The sequence below is a fragment of the Eurosta solidaginis genome, chromosome 2, assembly GCF_040869045.1.
Source record: "Eurosta solidaginis isolate ZX-2024a chromosome 2, ASM4086904v1, whole genome shotgun sequence".
NCBI classification, from domain to species: Eukaryota; Metazoa; Arthropoda; class Insecta; order Diptera; family Tephritidae; genus Eurosta; species Eurosta solidaginis.
Window position 1 is genome coordinate 157324183 of NC_090320.1, and position 14944 is coordinate 157339126.

General features: G+C 38.5%; 1 pseudogene; it reads right to left on the reverse strand.

Annotated features, from left to right (window-relative positions):
* Positions 1 to 10336: 10336 nt before the first annotated feature.
* On the reverse strand, positions 10337 to 14278 carry LOC137241721 (histone deacetylase 4-like; annotated as a pseudogene).
* Positions 14279 to 14944: the final 666 nt, after the last annotated feature.

The window sequence follows — 14944 nt, forward strand, 5'->3', positions numbered from 1 at the left end:
CCGGTGGTATATATAGTATATATCTCATACAACCGATTGTTCACATAAGAAACTTTGCGTAATTTCTGCCCCATTTTAACAGCTAGAAGCTTTAAATTTCACCAAATGCTTACGTATATAGCATATATTGTTGTCTCAAAAAGTCATTGAGATCGGAGGTATATATAGTATATATCTCATACAACCGATTGTTCAGATAAAAAAACTTTGCGCAATTTCCGCCCCATTTTAACAGCTAGAAACTTCAAATTTCACCAAATGCTTTCGCATATAGCATATATTGTTGTCTGAGAAAATTATAGAGATCGGTGGTATATATATACCCCATATAAACTGTCAATGTTGCCCCTTTTTTACGGCTAGAAGCTTCAAATTTCATCAAATAGTTACGTTTTCTTCATATATTGTTGAAATATGTGATTCGTAGTCATAGTTTTTACACGCAGACCACAAAAAACCTGAAATTTGCATCCTCACACAAAGTACCTACCTATTTTTATACTCAGTTGAGCAGAGCTCACAGAGTATATTAACTTTGATTGGATAACGGTTGGTTGTACAGGTATAAAGGAATCGAGATAGATATAGACTTCCATATATCAAAATCATCAGTATCGAAAAAAAATTCGATTGAGCCATGTCCGTCCGTTAACACGATAACTTGAGTAAATTTTGAGGTATCTTGATGAAATTTGGTATGTAGGTTCCTGGGCACTCATCTCAGATCGCTATTTAAAATGAACGATATCGGACAATAACCACGCCCACTTTTTCGAAAATCGAAAAAGTGCGATAATTCATTACCAAATATGCATTAACTGAAATGATGAAACTTGGTGGGTGAGTTGAGCTTATGACGCAGAATAGAAAACTAGTAAAATTTTGGACAATGGGCGTGGCACCGCCCACTTTTAAATGAAGGTAATTTAGAAGTTTTGCAATCTGTAATTTGGCAGTCGTTGAAGATATCATGATGAAATTTGGCAGGAACGTTACTCTTATTACTTTATGTCTGCTTAATAAAAATTAACAAAATCGGAAAACGACCACGCCCACTTTTAAAAAATTTTTTTTTTTAAATTCAAATTTTAAAAGAAAAGTTAATATCTTTACAGCATATAAGTAAATTATGATAGCATTAAACTCCAGTAATGGTATGGCGCAACAAAATACAAAAATAAAAGAAAATTTCAAAATGGGCGTGGCTCCGCCCTTTTTCATTTAATTTGTCTAGGATGCTTTTAATGCCATAAGTCGAACAAAAATTAACCAATCCTTGTGAAATTTGGTAGAGGCTTAGCTTCAGGTACTTATCTGAACTCACTTTGTAATGGTGTAAAAAATGGCCGTCACTTTTCGATATCGAAAATTACGAAAAATGAAAAAAATGCCATAATAATATACCAAATACGAAAGAAGGGATGAAACATGGTAATTGTATTGGTCTATTGACGCAAAATATAACTTTAGAAAAAAACTTGGTAAAATGGGTGTGACACCTACCATATTAAGTAGAAGAAAATGAAAAAGTTTTGCAGGGCGAAATCAAAAGCCCTTGGAATCTTGGAAGGAATACTGTACGTGGTATTACATATATAAATAAATTAGCGGTACCCAACAGATGATTTTCTGGATCACCCTGGTCCACATTTTGGTAGATATCTCGAAAACGCCTTCACATATACAACTAAGGGCCACTTCCTTTTAAAACCCTCATTAATGCCTTTAATTTGATACCCATATCGTACAAACACATTCTAGAGTCACCCCTGGTCCACGTTTATGGCGATATCTCGAAAAGGCGTCAACATATAGAACTAAGGCCCACTCCTTTTTAAAATACTCATTAACACCTTTCATTTGATACCCATATCGTACAAATAAATTCTAGAGTCACCCCTGGTCCACCTTTATGTCGATATCTCGAAAAGGCCCACGCCTTTTTAAAATACTCATTAACACCTTTCATTTGATACCCATATCGTACAAACACATTCTAGAGTCACCCCTGGCCCACCTTTATGGCGATATCTCGAAAAGGCATCCACCTATAGAACTAAGGCCCACTCCCTTTTAAAATACTCTTTAACACCTTTCATTTGATACCCATATCGTATAAACAAATTCTAGAGTCACCCCTGGTCCACCTTTATGTCGATATCTCGAAAGGGCGTCCACCTACAGAACTAAGGCCCGCGCCCTTTTAAAATACTCATTAACACCTTTCATTTGATACCCATACCGTACAAACAAATTCTAGAGTCACCCCTGGTCCACCTTTATGGCGATATCTCGAAAAGGCGTCCACCTATAGAACTAAGGCCCACAACCTTTTAAAATACTCATTAACACCTTTCATTTGATATCCATATCGTACACAAAAACTCTAGAGTCACCCCTGGCTCACCTTTATAGCGATATTTCGAAAAGGCATCCACCTATAGAACTAAGGCCCACTCCCTTTTAAAATACTCATTAACACCTTTCATTTGATACCCATATCGTACAAACAAATTCTAGAGTCACCCCTGGTCTACCTTTATGGAGATATCTCGAAAAGGCGTCCACCTATAGAACTAAGACCCACGCCCTTTTAAAATACTCATTAACACCTTTCATTTGATACCCATATCGTACAAACAAATTCTAGTGTCACCCCTGGTCCACCTTTATGGCGATATCTCGAAAAGGCGTCCACCTATAGAACTAAGACCCACGCCCTTTTAAAATACTCATTAACGACTTTCATTTGATACCCATATCGTACAAACAAATTCTAGAGTCACCCCTGGTCCACTTTATGGCGATATCTCGAAAAGGCGTCCACCTATAGTACTAAGACCCACGCCCTTTTAAAATTCTTATTAACACCTTTCATTTGATACCCATAGTGTACAAACAAATTCTAGAGTCACCCCTGGTCCACCTTTATAGCGATATCTCGAAAAGGCGTCCTTTTAAAATACTCATTAGCACCTTTCATTTGATACCCATATTGTACAAACGCATTCTAGAGTCACCCCTGGTCCACGTTTATGGCGATATCCCGAAAAGGCGTCCACCCATAGAACAAAGGCCCACTCCCTTTTAAAACACTTATTACACTTTTCGTTTGACACCCATATTGTACAAACGCATTCTAGAGTCAACCCAGGTCCACTTTTATAACGATATTCCGAAAAGGCGTCCACCTATAGAACTAAGGCCCACTCCCTTCTAAAATACTCATTAACACCTTTCATTTGATACCCATATAGTACAAACAAATTCTAGAGTCACCCCTGGTCCACGTTTATATCGTTATCTCGAAAAGGCGTCCACCTATAGAACTAAGACCCACGCCCTTTTAAAATACTCATTAACACATTTCATTTGATACCCATATCGTACAAACAAATTCTCGAGTCAGGCCTGGTCCACCTTTATGGCGATATCCCTAAATGGCGTCCATCTATAGATCTATGGCCCACTTCCTCTTAAAATACTCTTTAATACCTTCCATTTGATACACATGTCATACAAACAAATTCCAGGGTTACCCTAGGTTCCTTATACAACATGGTGATTTCCCTTACTTTGTCTCCACAGCTCTCAACTGAGTATGTAATGTTCGGTTACACCCGAACTTAGCCTTCCTTACTTGTTTATTTTGTATTTATCTTAAAAATCGTTTAGGTATGTACATCTGTTCACTATATATTTCTTATCTTATAAATCCGATTATTTGGAGATTACGAACGGGATAAGATTATTGTTCAGCCCCATTCATGAAAGGTATGAAGTCTTCGGCACAGCCGGAGACAGTTCCGTCCTTACTTGTTTATTATTGAAATATCCGCTCCCGTATCGATTAGGAGGGTTGATATGGAATCATTCATAGTTGTTCTGGAAGATATGTAGCTATTAAGATGTAAATTGAAAATATATAATTTTTTATTTATTGAGGTGGAGTTTGTTGGTTTTCCTGTTGTGTAACATTTCGGACATTTCTGGTGGTATCGCGCGTATTTCCCCGCGATCCGAAATTTTGATCAGATCTTTGGTTGTTTTGTCTATTATTATTATTATTGTTATTATTATTATAGGTTTTGAAAGAACGTCTTTAATTTCCTCTAAAATTATTGTTTTGGTAACTCCTGTGGAAGTTACCTCGGAACTGATTTTGTTGGCGAATATGTAATATTGAATTTGGATTTCGAGTTACCTGTGTGCAACTGTTAATGAATTTTAATGGCTTCGTTCATTGTTCGTTCCAGCTTGCGTAATGGTTTTTACCTTTTCGTTGCAGTTATTTTTACACATAGCTTTCACAGCTGATTGTGTAGCATACTTGGTTGCTAACTCTGGTGCTAGTCCGTCAGTTATGTAAGTGCCTTCCAACGATTTTGTGAGTCTTTCAATTTCAGCAGTGTATTGGTTTGCCGTTTTACTACGTTGCTGGATGTTCAGGAGTTTTGCTGTCAAAACTTCAAATGATTCACCTTTAATTGCTGTTTTTAATTTTTGTTTTATTGCTTCAATTGAGCTTTCAGTGCTTAATAGGTTTCTGGCTGTTCCTTTCAGCTTGGTTTTTATCATCGAAACAGCTATAGCTTCATGGGTATCCTTAATTTGTTCTAGGATATCCAAAGCATCTAAGAAGCTATTCAAGTTCTCAGCTTTACCATCAAATTCTGGCAGAACTGACGAAGCAATCTTTAGAAATTCGACAATTGTTTGTGGCATTTTGTCGCTTTCTGTTTGCGAATTTTTATCAGTAACTTCAATTTTTAAGGCTTCCCCTAAATTGGGTTGAGTCTCTGGCAATAGTGCAGCAAAATTTCCTTTCCAAATGACGTTGGAACCAATGCCTCAACGTTATATCTCCTTAATGAGGATACCAATTTATCCCTGACACTGGAAAAAATTTGTTGTGCTTCTATCTGATGTTTAGCTGTTAAATTGCTATATACCCTTTGTATGATTTTTCCTATATAGTTTAATGACTGTAATATTGTCGTGAGGTGTTTCAACGCAGTATATCTTAGTATGGTTGTATTTTTGTTGATACACTTATAAGACTTTTCCGCCAAGTTATTCTCTTCCACAAGCTTGTTCAGAATGTTTTGCCATTTCTCCATTGGGGTATATATTTGTCCCCTAGAATTAGACTTTGTGTAGACCATCTGTACGGCTCATGTATCTTTTCTTTAAGAATTTATTGTGAGCTGAGTATAATTGGAGAAACAAATTGAGGCGAGGGCAAATTGTTAATATTATCAACAAGATTTTGATAAATTCTAATGCTTCACTATGGTCAACGACCTGAATGGAATTAATTACGTTTGAAATGGGTTCTTCTACTTTGGATTCTTTACCTCCCATTTCGAAATAATAATTGCAAACATTTTCTTATATTTATTTATTTATTTATTAGTCGGTACGTCCCATATATTTAACTTCGTACCTCCACCTTTCTTCAGCTGTGGTTAGTCCGCTTATTAATACATTTTCTAAGGTGGGTTCCCTAGGCATGTCAATCAGGTTCACCATTTTTTAAGTGAGACTAATGACTTTTCTGCTTCTTTTAATTTCTTTAATGATATTATCCTTTTCTTAAAATTCCTATTTTCCAATTCTAAATTATCAACAGTGCGGTTGATAGCCTCGTAGTCAAGGTCATTAGGCAATGCACTCTCCATTGAAAATGCTTACTTTATATGCCCTTGATTTTTCTTATTTCTGTCTTTATACGAATTTTTTCCTCTGTGTTTGTGGATAAGTTAATTTTTTGGTACAAAGTTGCTATCGTTTTTCTAATGTTGAATTTTTTACCTCCTCTCTTTCTTTTGATTTTATCTGGTTTTGGAATCTTTGGTTACTCTATTTTATGTTGCTGATTTCAACGCCTATATTCTTCTATGGTAACTGCCTTAGGGCCCTGTTTAGTTATTTCTACTGTTTTTACTTCTACTGCTTTTTTTACTACTTTTTCTAATTTGTTTTCTTCTTCCTAAATTAATTTGCTACAACGCAAGAATATAGCGTCAAATTCTTCCTGATTATTTATATCATTCATTTAAAAAAAATTAGAGGGGGAAAGGAAAAAAAGTTCTTAAATTTATTGGCAAAAATCTACTTTTTGCCCGTAAACTGGCAGCTGTAAGGTTGCCAAATGCTTCTATTATAATCTTAAAAATACCTAGATAATAAATACATAATAAGATAAATAATACATAATCCCGGTCATCCTTCAACAAGTTGTATAGCCCACGTAGAACCTCCAACATGCTGATAGTGCATACTGTTTTACTCCACGTTTATTCCACTTCGCTATGCGGGTTTGGTTGCAGTTAATGAAAATGCCATCCGTATTAAAGACCAAAAATATTATTCCTTTTTTCCTTTGTCGTATTCATGAATTTTTAAAATTTGTCTTGCACCCTTGTTGTCACTGTCGCTGTGATCCGCCCCTTTGCATTGACAATACCGTTCGCCGTTGGAAAGTTGATGCCTTAAACTCCTTTTTCAAAAATATTTTGTATTTGAATTCTGCCTATACTTCAAGCAGCAGACGAGGGAGACTGCCGTTTTAATTCAGCAGTGTGGCAGGATCGCCCTGTAGGTAAGGCGTATCCTGCTTGGTATAAAAATGAAATCAGTCCTGCTAAATATGTTTAGCAAACCGCTTTTTAACAGCGGTCTCTTTATTATTAAGCAGAGCGGTTAGGATGCCAATTTAATTCAGGCAGTATGGCACGATCGCCATGTAATGATTGGGAAATTAAAATATATTCGCCTCGGTAAGCGGTTACGATTTACTATTGCATCTTAAAATGTATTTGTATGTGAAAATTATCCCGTGCGTGCAACAAACGGGAATTTTTATTTCAACAAAGCAGAAAAATAATCAAAAAAAGTAAATAAATAAATAAAAAATAATCAATTACTTTTGATTATTTTTGATTTTTAATTACTTTTTATTATTTTTGATTATTTTAAATGGTTTTAATAATAGTAAAAAATCATGATTTTTTTGATTATTTTTTTTAATCAATTCAAATTTAATCATTAAAAATAGAATATAATGGCAAGTAATCATTAAATGGCGTATAATGCAAATAATCAATGGAACTGCTAATCATTACCATTAGTAATCATTATTTAACAGGCCTGGTTTTAATCAGCACAATTCAATTTTAAATGATAACAGTAGATTAATTGATTTAATTTTTTCTTCCAGTGTACGGCCGCTGTGCGTCTAATCCTGGAGAGGTGGGCGCACCGGGGTCGATCTCAATGGGAATATGGCGTGTGGAAATAAAAATAGGAGAATACGAGATTTCTCGTTATAATGATATGTTTTATTGGGTAGCTAACAAATATACAGGAAAATATATTACCTTGTGAAAATGTGACTACGGCAGAGATCGCTGGCGGCAGATGTGTACGCGTTGGCTGTTGAAATCAAAGAGGCCGGTTGTATAGCAAGCTACAACCGTTGACCCGCAAAATCCTCCGTTTTAGAGGGGAAAGGCACCCACACATCAACCCCGACATGCATATGCATGAGTGCTGACAAAAAGCACACATACACGTGCATGTACATGCATGCACATGCATGAGGGTGATGGTGTGGGTGGTTATAAATTAATTCGAGTATCGAGTATCGATTTGCAGAGTTGCATTGGGGGGGGGGGTCGCAATCAGATGCGGAAAAGTTAGGCATCCTGCCTAAACATGCCGGCCCCCCTTGCGATACGCAACATCGTTTTCCGCCAATGACCTCCGCTGAAACGAGAAAAATTATTATAAGACTTACACACTAAACTTAATCTAAATGAGGAGTTCGTCTGCGATGCAAAATGGCCGGGAATCCTTTCCGACTTGCTTAGCCTGCCACCTGAGCTAAGATGAAAGAATTAGCGGTTATGAACAGTGAAGTGAATATTTCTTGCCATTGAATTATACATAATTCTTAAATATAGAAATTCAGAATGTAACATTTGTATTGTCGATGGCCAGTAAGGCTGGACGAAGAGGCCGAGGTCTCCGTTCCAGAGTGGCACCATTTTTTGTTATTGTTTGGTTTTTTTTGTCGTTCCGGATGGAGAGGCCCAGGTCTCCATTCCAGATTTGCGGTTTTTTTTGTTGGTTGGACGAAGAGGCAGAGGTCTCCGTTCCAGACTCGAAGGTTTTGAGGTTTTTCTGGGCTGGACGAAGAGGCCGAGGTCTCCGTTCCAGCGTATAACGTGTCGTGTCGCTCTCAGGGCGCCTGTGGCATTTTATGGATGTGCCAGGGCGAGTGGCCGTGAGGTTGGTTGGGTGATGCGCGTTTTCGCCGCAGCGCATGTATTTCGTCAGTTGGGTATTATATTATTACCCTACAAAACACCTGGTCACAAACCCTACCCACGCCCATGCAAATGTGACTACGAAGATAACCCATCACCGTAAGATGACTAGTCAAATGACGTGGAGTGACGAGAGCGTTTTTTGCAAAGTATTTAGTGCTGTGATTTCGAGCAGCTTATGCGTTTCAACAAAAACCAGCGGTGTGTGGGAGGTTGGAGCGGACGTGATTCCAAGCCACCCGCGCAAAATTACTTGTTTTCGTGATACGCGTGGTGTTTTATTAACAAACCTACGTTAAAATATATGAATAAACCGAGTTTAAAACGAACCGTAGAGGCTAACGACGGTATTGATTTAATTTTGTGCGACAGCTCATGACGAATAGCGAACATCGTAATTAAATTGGAAAATGTACCAACTGCCGGTGCTTACATGCAGATCGGCGATGCGTTCTTCACGACGCGTTCTATCTGCACGTATCATTATTAGATTGCATGCAGCCCTGTCGTGTATTTATTGGTTAGCTGACAGCTGGTATGGTGAATTTGTGGTGTGCGACTATATAGATATATACATATATTTACTTGCTTGCCCTTGAAAAAAAACTAGGTCACTGGGGCAGTAGCACACTAGGCCGGTAGAAACAGTTGACTTTTTCCCATTTCGGGGTTTTGTCGTGTCGGGATTCTTTACTTTCGGGACTCGGATTGTTTTGTACCGAGCCCTTATAATGACTGTTTGTGATGTTTGTTGTTGAGAAACAACAAGTCCTGCCCCCAGCCAAAAAAAAAAAAAAAACAAGCAGTACCGCAGAAAAAAAAAATCAAAAAATTAAAAAAAATTTTTTTTTTGTAAATGAGAGCATAATTTTTTTTTTTTTTAATGTGTTGGCCGTTATTTTGTGCGTTAGCAATTTTTTGGTTCTGCCCGAGGCGTCAGTATGGGTCAAAAAAAAACCGATCCCGAATTTGTTTCTTTTGCGGGTATTCGGTACCAGCGTGCGTCATTTGACGCAGCACTAAAAAAATAAGCAAATATATATACATAAGTTGGTATAAGTATATGGACAGTCAGTGCACGGACCTTACCGCATTGGTAGATTTACTAACTTTTCTGACCCATTTTTATTTTCTACTACTAAGGCCCAAAAGCTACCAATATTTCAGTGTTTTCGCTTTGAGACCGAATACTGCGATCATTTTTAAGTATTTAATTGCCGAGCCCACCCAACTAACATTAGGAGGTGACACTGACCAAATCAGTCAATTTTGAAAAATTTGTGAACGAATTTAAACAAGAAATACATTTTTTGATGAGATAAATGTAGTAACTGAGCACGCGAATATTTTATGCGTTATTTTCATCAGTTTTTTTTTCTCCTTCGTGAATATTTTTGAACGGCAAAAGGTTTTACGTAAACGATAACATGCCGAAGTCGGTTATTTTGTGGCAATATTTTTGGTACTTGGGAATATTGTTGTTGTGAATAGACATTTTGGTACATTTTGTCAGTATTTCACACTCGCAATACAGGAAACAAGTGAGTATCGTATAGTCATAAGCTATGTATATACGAATGTACATATAGTTTTGTCTTGTTTACGTATTTTACAAGTGTCATTTCCTTGAAATGCGCGTTATTTGTTTTAAAATAAATGATTAATTGTTTGGTACAAATATGGTAAAAAAATCTCCCACTACCACTACTCTTTTCATTTGTCGTTTTCCAACATTCCGTTTATAAAAAAGTCCGCGCACGGTTCAAGTATGCCAGCCATATAGCAAAAAAAGAAGAAAAAAACAAACATCCAAACACACCCGTATATAGAATGTCATGAATTGAAACAAACGGGACTAAAATCGAAAGATTTTTCCCGTTGTCACATTCCTTGACTACGGCGCGTGGCTGGAGTACGGTTGGACTTGTAGTTTGGTGATCCTGCATGGTAAGAAAAATTTAAAGTTAGTAATTCGGAATTGAATAATCTTTTATTCAGTATTATTAATTAATTTTCTTTTTATTTTTCAGGTGGCTGGTGATGGATGGTGCTGTTTTAATAGCTAAATCAATAACACAACCGGCAGCCGTGCGTGCAGCAGCATCTGTAGGATCCTTATTCCAAGTTGTATCCAAATCGACACCGTAACCGCAACACGTTAAACGCACAACACCCAATGCAGGTAAATTATCCATTTTTTGACGGTTTGACGGACAGGAGCTCGAGCCAAGGAATAGTGTATGTGCCTCAGTGTGCACTGTTTGCAACTCTTCAAGGGTGGCTTTTAGTGAACGCAAACGATCACAGCGTTTGGCCAAATCAGTTTCAATTAAGCGAGCCCATATGCTTTGCAAACGTCCACTATGTTCCGGATGAATTGAATTATCACCACAAATGCAATCATGTTTTTGCATAAGATTATCATAAGCGAGACCGGTGGTTATTTTGTGCGAATCATAATCATTCGGAGGCTTTCCAATCGCTGCACCACCACCAACAAAGGCCGGATGTATGGCAGGTAAGGATGAGAATGCATTTGACGCTGGTGCAACACCAGACGATGAGTGGTGTTCTAATACACGACGTCGGTGTGGCACCGTCAGATTAACTGGTGAAATATTATCAGCTGATGAGGATGTTATAATGGGTGGCGCATACTGGCCCGTATCTGGTAGTTGGCTAATACCATTAGGACCCATATGTACCAAAGGACTAGATAGTGTATCTGATAGCGGGCGTACCAAGCCCTGTTCGACAGGATCCTCTCTCTGTAATGCTTGTCTATATAGTAGCTCGCGTTGTTGTTGCAGATACTCCTGATCTCGTAATTTACTCGGTGCATTGGGCATACATACACCTAATGGTGCATTTGTTGCTTCTGGCAGATTTTGTGAGCCACTCGTGGGTACAATACCCGTTATTACCGTCTTTGGTGGTTACTTTTTGTCCGTCAGATCAATAATCTCACCCGCATCTTCCTCTTCTTTGAGTTGTGGCTCGCGGTTTGCGCTATTGCGATTGATCAATGGTTGACGTATCTTTTGTGCTACCAACAAATGCGCCTGATGGGTGCAGTTCCAGTAAGCATTGGATGACCAAGTTGTAGAGGAGCTGATCGAGTTATTCCTAATGGTCGATGACCTTGCTTGTTAAGGTGGGAATGAGCGACTTGGGCGAAGGTATACGGTTGACCATACATCGTAGGTGTAGCACCGACCAAAGTTGCTGCACCACCAGCTTGTAAGTTAGTTTCATTCACAATAGTCAATTGTTTATCATTCGATTTTGTTCATTTGTGATTTCATTTTAAGTGCAATGCTTTTTTCTGGTTAACTGGAAAAAATATAGCAATTGTTTACTCTAACATTAACGCATATATATACAATATTACATCAACGCGCATACACAAATAATTTCTATATTGGCTCAAAGTTCAAGTAATACGTGTGGTTTGTTTTTTCACGTACAAAAACTAACGTAGAAAACAATAACTGAAATGGTAGACAATGGAGGATCTGCAAATAATTTTCGAAGTCCTGTCTTGGTTGAAACAAATCTAATACCTCCAACGGGTATAGCAGGGACCGGACAAACGGGAACGTTGCCAGGCAGCGATGTGCAATTACGTACTCCATTTGCGGGTAATGTGCGCTCCCTATCAGCTCCACCACCACTGCCTCAAGCACCACATGCGGCAGCAACGGGTGGCTATGGGACTAATGTAGGCTTTGGGAGTTATAATGGATATTCTGGTTACAATAATTTCGGCAGCGGGTTTGGCTGCTATGGAGGTTACGGTAATGGTAGCTACGGTGCGGCAAATTATGGCGCATATGGAGGTTTAGGCTCATACGGCGGTTATGGTAATGGTTTTGGAGGTACATACAATCGGTTTAGTATGGGTGGAATGAACCCGATGGATCCTGAAACGCGATTCATTCAATTAGCGGAAGCTAGCTCACGTCCAGCATTTCAGAGTATTGAATCTCTTGGGTCGGCTATAGGAAATATTTCTGCAATGTTGGATTCAACATTTTTTGCACTTACCAGCTCATTTCGTGCAATATTAGGTGTAGCACCGACCAAAGTTGCACAGCTTGTAAGTTACTAGCTACTAAAATGGTATGATTGTGTGCACCAACACTACTAGCGCTGGAAAGGAGTGTCGAAGCTGCATGTGCAATGGGTGGTACAGCTTCACTGGCCAAAGAAGCTTGCGATGATGAGGTGGACGTAGCCGAAGCCGACCGCCCCACAGGTGAATGTGCAAGGGGTAGAACACCAGCTGTGGCTGCTGCGAATGAAGTGGTGTGTAACAATACAGCACTCTCCTGTATTTTTTTTATTTTTTTTATTTGGTTGCATGCTCTTTTTTGTAGTGGCAGCTAGAAGTATTCAAATCATGGATTTCGTGTATGAACTGTTTATATAATTTAACTGCAATCATCCTTTTTTTTCTTTTTTTGTTTGGCAAAATATTGTACTGTGCTGTGGTTGTGCTACCAAATTCTGTGCACAACAAATTTGGATTGAATTTTTGCTCATAAATTTCCCAGTGATCAGTTACAACTTAATTAAACTGTAGGCTAATATTTAAAATTTAGATGATTATTATTTTTTTGTAAATAGTTGGATAGCCTAATTTGTATCGCGTGAGTGAAAATAGTTTTCGATCCATCTTTTGATTTAGTTCTCGTCCACAGCAGGGTACAGAAAAAGAGCAGTGGCGATATTTCCTCAAACCTCGCCAGGGAAACTCCTCCTTTTTGTTGCAAATAGGATACGACCAGACAAAACGTTCTCTCATATCACTAACTAAACATTTTATGATTTCGAGACGAAGTTCCGTTTGCATGTCCCCACAGTTATTTGTAGATTGTGTGCAAACCTTGAGCACTAATTTAGAGCGGTTTTATCGAAAGATTTAAAAGAATTTTAATTTTGTAATAACCGAAGAAGCTAAAAATTGATAACATATATTAAAATATTCGAAACGATTTTTTTTTGATTGGGGTTTTTAAAATTCCCATTCGTAATCCATTAAGCAGTCCCAAAATATGTAACGAGTTAATGAATCGGGAAGAATTTAGCAGTCTAGTAGTAGTGATAATAGTTTTGTAAAAGCCAATATGTTTTGGGGGAAATAATTCGTTTTCTACTGAATATTTCGGGATTGATAAGGTCATGTTGGTTTGGTCATTCTTTCAGAACTTGTTTGAAGAATGCCGTACTTAGAGTTTATTCAAAATGCACTATGTTGCCAAAACTCCCTCTACGAGCATAAGTTCAAAGCATTTTTGTCACAGGAGGGAGTTAATGAAAAGCATTCCGCGATGAAGTGTTCTTCAATCTCACTCTAATATAGGGCGGTTTGGAGACAAATCCTCAATTGGGAAATTTTTGACTTTGAGATAGCATGATTTAAAGATGTAGCCGACATGGGATGATACGCCACTCAGCAGCTGCAATGAACTGACCAAAACAAAACCAAAAGAGAATGGCTTATTGTCTTAGAACTTTAGATTCCTACCTTGACTTTAACAGAAGAGTCAAGCTTTTGTGCGGTCCTGCTACACAGGGAGTATTCACCCTTCAAATCTGAAATTTCGGAAAGTTCTTTTCCGTTAAGTATTCATGGAAGCGTTCCGGATAAACCGTTAATTTAGAATATTCGGAACACGTTATTTGATACTACCTCACGAGGTCCGAATATGCATAATATTCCAACTATACAGATTCTCCAAATTCTGAAATGGAGACGAATGTTCCGAGCATATATGCATGCATGCACTTCCTTGCACTCAAAATTAATGCGCTATGAAGCTGAATGCTTAGATTTTCAAAATTATTAGCAAGTTTTAGGAATTTCATACGAATTTTTGAATAGTCAATGGCTTAAATATAATTCTTAAATATTCGGATTGACTTATGTCAGATTTCCACATTTATAAATAATTTAACACTGCTAATATCTGGGGCAGATAAGTTTTCTCATCCGCGTTAGGCTTGCGATGGGCCTCGTTGCGCGCCAACGAGTGCAGCTGTTTTCTTTGGCAGATCGATTTGCCCTTCTGTTGTAGATTTTTATGATGTCCTCGTTATGGGATAACGAGTGAATGGGATGGTTTCTGGTGTCCTCGCTCGGGGCGGGCGAGTGAATTCGGGGATTTTCTGGTGTCCTCGCTCTGGGTGAGCGAGTGAATTATGGGGTTTTCTGTTCAGGGGCCCCCGGTTAGTCTTGTTAAAAAAAACTTAGATCGGAAAGGAAAAATGTTTTTTTTGTTTGCGAGCTTTTTGTACGCTCTCCCGCGTCTTCGTGCGTCTCGCTCCGTAGTCAGGTGTAGGAGTCCCTCCGGCAGACTCGAAACGAGACCGGAGGTAGAGAAAAAAAAGAGAAGATGTAGGATCGCCCTCCGGTAGACTCGCACCATCACGAGACCGGGGGGTTGATTAGGGCATAGCCACAAGCTTAGGGATAGCGGGGCATCACGGCGCGTGGTTGAAACGCGTCTTCATGTCCCGCGCTCCCTTTCCCCATTGCCATCGCGTAGTACGTTTTAGGGTTCCCCTCCGGTAGACTCGCACCATCACGAGACCGGGGGGTTGATTAT